Source organism: Mandrillus leucophaeus, unplaced genomic scaffold, assembly GCF_000951045.1.
Source record: "Mandrillus leucophaeus isolate KB7577 unplaced genomic scaffold, Mleu.le_1.0 Scaffold417, whole genome shotgun sequence".
Classification (NCBI taxonomy): Eukaryota; Metazoa; Chordata; class Mammalia; order Primates; family Cercopithecidae; genus Mandrillus; species Mandrillus leucophaeus.
In genome coordinates this window covers 827,921-835,033 of record NW_012104443.1, presented here as the reverse complement: position 1 = coordinate 835,033, position 7,113 = coordinate 827,921, and the positions used below count along the sequence as shown (strand labels likewise).

General features: G+C 40.8%; 1 pseudogene; it reads left to right on the top strand.

The window, feature by feature from the left end:
- Nucleotides 1–2,309: 2,309 nt before the first annotated feature.
- LOC105548609 lies at nucleotides 2,310–3,483 on the top strand (annotated as a pseudogene).
- Nucleotides 3,484–7,113: the final 3,630 nt, after the last annotated feature.

Genomic DNA, 7,113 nt, shown 5'->3' with positions numbered 1-7,113 from the left:
CCACCTTGGCCTCCCAAAGTGCTGGGATTACAGGCATTAGCCACCATGCCTGGCCTAATTTTTTTATTCTAGTTTTTGAAGTTAATTTTTCTTTTGATGTATAGATGATATGTCTATAGCATCCTCTTTAGATTTCTTAAGCCCTAATATAAGACCTAATATAATGAAATAAGAATCTTTGTTTGGATTTGTACCACAAATTTAATTGAATAAACTGACTTTTCAAAACTTATTTGGTAATTATGTATTTAAATCAACTAAATGAAAAGCAAAGAGGAGAAAAGTTACTAAGCAAGTTGCAGAATTTCTGATTTTTCTTTCATTTTATTCTTCATATTTTACCACCTGACTTAGCTAAATGAAGCCAGATATTGTCTGAGCTTTCATTCTTAAGGCATCATGTTATAAGTAGAGTGACCTTAGACCTCAGTATGTCTGCACAGTCCTGGTGTTATCCTGTAATTATCAGTAGCTCCTTCTGTCACTCATAAGTGTCCTGGCTTGGATAACAAAGTCATGTTTACCTATTAAATATGTGATCAAATGAATATTAGAAGAAATGTTTGAGTAATACATACGGTTTTTAATTTCTCTAAACCTACATAGTACTACCTAAAATAATTGTGATTTAGTGTTGAGAAAGGTCTTTGGTTCTTGATTTATATAATTCCTTTTTTAAACTTGGAAATGAGACCATTTTCTTGTTGCTCAGATGAAGAAATAATCTCGAATAACTGGATTGTGATCATTCAATTCTAATAGCTTGAAAAGAAGATGATTTTTCTCATGCCTTGATAGATGGTGATAGAATATATTGCTGAATTGTCCTAGTGGCACTCTATAAAACAGGTAATGTCATGGAGTAAAGTACAGGACTCAGCATAATGATGATGCCATGTGTGCCTGTAAGCTTACAGGGACACAGAAGATCATGATCAAGGGGGATTCTTTAGTTCTCAAGTGTTGCAAAGAATATTTGAAACTCCCAGTCCTTGGCACATAACTTACAGAAACAGTCAACAAAATTATGTGGGAAATATCCAGACTTGCCGTATGGGGTGAAAGATAATACCCAACATAATAGTTTATTAACTTGGCTTAATTCCCACTTCTCTCCCATTTGTCTTTTCCCATGTCAGGAAACAGCATAAAATAAGCCCAGTTGCTCAGGCCAAAAATCTAGACATGTTTCATGTTCTCGTTTGCCCATTACATCCATAAACAAATGCTGCTACTTTAGTCCCGAAACCATTCGGAATCTACCTACTGCTTTTCATCTCCATTCTTACAATCATAACCCGAGCTACCTTCATTCTTCTCTATGGTTTTACAATTGCCATGTTACCTGCTCTGCCCTGCTTCTACCCTGGCTGCCTCCTCCATGATTTATTCTCAGTGTAGCACTCAAAATGATCTTTTAAGAATGTAAATCTGATTACACAATTCAATAGCTTCCATGACATTTAAAACAAAACCCAAGCTTCTCACTGTGGCCTGTGAGTACTACATGATTATACCCTTGTCTGCCCCATCTCCTACCATTTTTTCATTTTTCACTGTGCTCCATCTCCCATTTTTGTTCATTCAGCATGCCAGGCTTGTTCTCACTTGCTGTTGTCCCTGCATGGGTGGCCTAGGACAAATGATTTTCTTCCCAAATATTTGTGAAATCCATTCACTTCTCACCACTTCTGTGCTCACAGTCCTAGTACAAGCTCCCATCGTCACTCACCCAAACTTCCCTGCCTCACTCACCCACAACTTCCTAACTGGTCTCTGCGTGTTAAATCGGCTATCCAACCAGAGTGGTATTTTGGTAAGTGCATGTTTGATTGTGTTGAGCCCTAGAACTATATTCTGGGAGCTGAACATACTGCCCTGGCCTGATAGAGTTTATATTTTATTGGAGAAGCAGATGCCAAGCACACACAAAAAAGAATAATTTCAGATTCTGCTAAATACTATGAAGAAAATAAGTCGAGACTCAGTGATAGAGAATAATTGAGGCGAGATCCATTTTTAGATTAGGGAGTCAGGGAAGTCTTTCCCCAAGGTGTATCTATGTGAAGAGCTGGGGAGAGGCAGGAAGGAGTTAGGATTGGGGAAACATAGTGAGTGAGAAAGAGCATGTTAGAGATGGGGCGCGCTCTCCCCGCAGCCCGCACTCCCTGACCCCGTGCCGCCGAGCGCCCCGCGGACTCAGCGGTGGGTGGCGCCGCCTTGGGCTCCTGCCTCCCCAGCTCCACGCTGCCACCACCTCGGCCCATGGGCAGAGTCGGCAGGCGGGCAGGCATTAAACTGAAGAAAAGATGTCCCTGTACAATGACTGGGGAGAGGAAACCAGTGACTCAAAAACAGAAGGCAGGTCCAAAAAACCCAAACTTCTGCAGTCAGCTTCAGGTGAAGAGGGCAGCTCCCACTCAAAGGCCAAAGGACGAAACAAAGTACAGTTCTTGCCCCAGTCATTGACCTAAAACGAGGTGGCTCCTCAGATGACCGGCAAATTGTGGACACACCACCGCATGTACCAGCTGCGCCGACGTATCTTGTTCCCACTGGGTTTTCTGCAGGGGAAGTTCTGATTCCCTTAGCTGACGAATATGATCCCGTGTTTCCCAACGATTGTGAGAAAGTAGTGAAACGCCAGAGAGGAATGACAAAGACAGCGGGAGCTGGAAAGACAAAAGGAAATAGAAGAAAGAAAAAAGGCATAAACACAGACATGATGCAAGTGAGTTTTCAAGGAGATCAGAGCCAGATTGTGATGAGGATGAAGATTAGGAGCGAGAGAGGAGGAAAACAAATGTGGGCGGAGCTGCCATTGCCCCACCCACTACTCTGGTAGAAAAAGACAGAGTTACCCCGAGATTTTCCTTATGAAGAGGACTCAAGACCTCGATCACAGTCTTCCAGAACTGCCAGTCCTCCCCCAGTGTACGAGGAACAAGACAGACCGAGATCTCCAACCCTGCCCAGCACAACTCCTTCCTCGCTAACTTGGAGGAGCACGGTGGCACACAAGAGCCTACGGAAGTACAGCTTCCAGGAGGGCCAGGGTCTGGGGAAGCACGAGCAGGGGCTGAGCACCACCCTGTCAGTGGAGAAGACCAGCAAGCTGGGTGGCAAGATCATCGTGAGTGACGCCACAGAGAAAGATGCATCCAAGAAGTCAGATTCAAATCCCTGACTGAAATATGTAAGTGTCCTACTAAAGTGCTCCTACTAAGGAACATGGTTGGTGCAGGAAGATGAAACCAGGGAAGAATGTGAAAAATATGGCAAAGTCGGGAAAAGTGTGTTGTTTGAAATTCTGGTGCCCTTGATGATGAAGCAGTACGGATATTTTTAGAATTTGTGAGAGTTAAATCAGCAATTCAAGCGGTTATTGACTCGAATGGGAGGTATTTGGGTGGATGGGTGGCAAATACATGTTTCTACAGTTTGGAAAAATTCAGGGTCTTGGATTTGGCAGAACAAGTTTGATTTTAAGAACTATTATACAAGTCATCTCCAGTGATCCTTAAATGAACTACAAGCTGAGAAAAGAAGGGAAAAGGTCACAGCTTCCATGGCTGTTGCATACTGAGACTCTTGGAGGGACTTCTAAGATATATGTTGATTGATCCCTTTTTTATTTTGTGGTTTTTTTAATATAGTATAAAAATCCATTTAAAAACCAAACAAAAAGAAAATGTTAGAGACAAGGTTGGAGAGATGGGAGGCAGTATTAAGAGATAAAGAGTAGTGGATTTGGCACATAATCTGGAGGCAGAACTAACAGAGGTTGCTGATGATTGGTGATGGAAAAGTAGAAATTAAGGATGAAACCTAGGTTTTTGCCTTGACCACCAAATAAATGGTAGTCTTATAAACTGAGATGGAGAAAAGTAGGGAAGGAGCGAGTTTGTTAGTGGAGAGAAATCAAGTTTTTTTGACGGGGGTGACTGGAGCAGGTTAAATTGACTGTATCTAGTAGACCACCAAGTGGCTGTATCAAGCAGGTAGAAGATTGTGAATCTAGAACTCAAGGTCAGGGCTGTAGATATAAAATGGAAAAAATCACAGCATATAGATAGAGATTAAAGTCTAGGAACCGAATAAAGTCACCTATAGAGAAAAGATAGAGAAGTGAAGAGGAGAGAGATCAAGTCCTATAGCACTTTTAATAAGATCAGGCAATGTCCTTACCAAAAATATGTGGTCTCTCAGAAGAAGAAATGAGAGACTGGGGGGAAAAAATAAAGAATTAAGTCATGGGACAAATGCTGCTCTGAATACAATAAGAAAAAGACAGGAACTGGCCTCAGGATTTGTCAAAATGAAAATTGTTGAGAACTTAGACATGACCGGATTCAACAGATTGGTGGAGATAAAAACCTAATAGGTTTAAAAAAAACTGAGGAAGGGAAAAGAGTGGATATAGATTTCACTCTCAAGGAACTTTGCTATAAAGAGGAACCGAAAAAAGGCAGTTGACAGAGAAAATTGAGGACAAGGGGCAAAAAAAAAATTGGTTTCAAGTTTGGAGTCATGATAGCATATTTTTTATGTTAATGGGTATAACCATGAAAAAGGATAAAACTGAAGACACAGGACAGTGAAATCATAATTTCAGTATCTAAATCTTTGCGTTGGCAAGATGGGTTGGAACTTGAAGTGGAGTGATTAGTCCTAGATCGGAGCAGGGATAATTCTATTGTGATCCTAGGGAAGGTGCAGCATATGGGCTCATCAGGCTGTAGACTTGGTATTGGGAAGGTGGAATAAGAAGCCAGGCCATCAGGTTAGAGAATATGAGATAAAAAATGGTTGTCAGGGGAAAGAGAAAGTTAAAATACTAGGAAAATATAGTAAGATTGGGCAGCATTAAATGCCTGCTTGAAATTTATCATCATAAATGTAATGTGAAATCTGTCTCCAGTTATGTGTTTTTCTCTAGTGCCACAAAGTAGCTGGAGAGTTGGGTGTAACTTTTGGGATTTTGACAAGATAATACAACGGAATAGCAAGGAGCAAAGGAATATGGGTATGATTAAAGTGATAGAGCCTGGAATCTGAGCCAGATAAAGAAGGATGTGAGCATATTGGGAGTGAGAGTGGTATAGTAAAAAGTGGTAGGGTCGATAAATTGGAGGTCTGAATGAGATATAAAAATTTTAGAGGAAGGGAGCTAGAATAAGTAGGCTTTAAAATTAGAAGATGGTAGTTAGCAAATCTGCACTTAAAAATCAGAATTTTAGAATTAATGTAGTTATTGGTGATGACAAGGCCAACCAGTGTTTCGGAAGCTTTTTAAAATGAATGTAGTAAGTAATATAATGTTCAAGAAGACAAGTCAATTTGTACAATACCTACCTGATATGTAATTGAAGAAATTATGAAACAATATTTACCTGACTTCATTCAATCAACTCTGATATTTAAAAATCTATTCTATGTTACTTAAAATGAAAAATACTGGTTATAACTCATTAAATTGATTTTTATTATTACTAATGGATCAGACTTTGCATACTGAAAACAGCTCTAGTGATCATGGGAATGAGTGACTGGTGTGGGGTGGAGGAAAGGATTGTTGGTATTATAGAATTCAGACACCTGAGAGTCCACAGTGTCAGATGGATTATCTACCTAGATGTAGAAGCCATCAGGGATGATGACAGGAGTAATGGCATGGAGGAAGACAATGAAAGTGGTGGTGTAGTCTGGTAGTGGTCTGTGCTTCTAAGAGACTGGAGATTTTAAAGAGCTAGAGAAGACACATTACCTCCAGGTCCTAGAATGTGGGTGGGAAATAAAAAGCAACTTTCATTTTGAAGTACTCAGGAAAAGATGCAGACTTAGAGTCCTGTCTTCACTGTGAGCAAAAAGGTGAAGAAAAAGTCAACAGAAAGAATTCTGGACTTGGGGAGATTTTGTTACTGAGAGATTCTGATTTCCACAGGGTCCAGGGAAAGGCTTTGGGAGGTCAGAGATGGGTTGGAGATGGGTTTAATGAAAACGACTTGGGAGACTTGGACTGAAATTAAATGTGGGCCTAGTCAGTTTTGATGGACACAAGGAAAAGTGGGTAGTGGCCCATATTAGCCTTGTTCACAGGCTTGGTTTCTTAGCTAGTTTGTAGAGGTAAGATGGTGGTGCGTGGGTTAAGGAAGAGCAGCCTCCCTGGGAGCAAGGTAGTTGCAGCAACTGCCCTTCAACTCTGAGTAGCCGACATGGCACTAGGAGAGAGGATTGGGACTGTGAGGGAAGGCCGCTGAGCCCCGTGAACTCACCATGCAACAGGACCTTTGCACATATCTCATCCTGTTCCTGATAACTAACTAGCTGTTTATCTTCTCTTTGATTTCTGTACAAGTCTCATAGCTTTAGGAAAACCTTCCCTGACTCCACTGGCCTCCCTGATCCAGTTCTTATGGTGCTTTGCACCTCATCTTTATCTCATATGTCACAGCTGCAGTTTTATATCTATCTGTGGGATTGTTTTATTAAGTTTGACTCCTTTGCTAGACTAGGCTCTGTGCAAAAGGGACTATACCTGTTTTTGTTCACTATTGTATCTCAAGCACAGTATATAATGTGTAATAGGTACGCACAAAGATAAATTTAATGAATTAATGAAATCAGAGTTAGCAGACATTAAAGACAAAAAAACGGCAAAGGAAACTAAAGAGAACCAACAGGAGGTACTATTGAAGTTGAAGTTGCAAGGAACATTTCTTGTTGCAACTAGTAAGGTCTACAACTCAATCCTCATGGACATGACCCAACTGATCTTGAAAGGACAATGCTACAAACCTACTATCTGAAAGCAAAGAACTATTTAAAGACTATATTAATAGCAACAGTAATCGCCACAGGGATATGGATGGAAATTTAGGGGAACAACAAGTCTAAGGCAGCTTCAAAGGCAACTCCTTCAAGAATCTTGTCCTAACTAAGGAAAGAATTGTTATACTTCAAGGACTGAGGGAGTAGGATAGATCCAGGAGACAAGAGGTGCATTTGGGTTGGGTATGGAGTAGGAGGAGAAGGGGATAGGAGTGGCATTACAGCATTTTCAAAGCAGGGAAACAACTGGCTATATACGGAGTCAATTCAGGAACTAGGGCA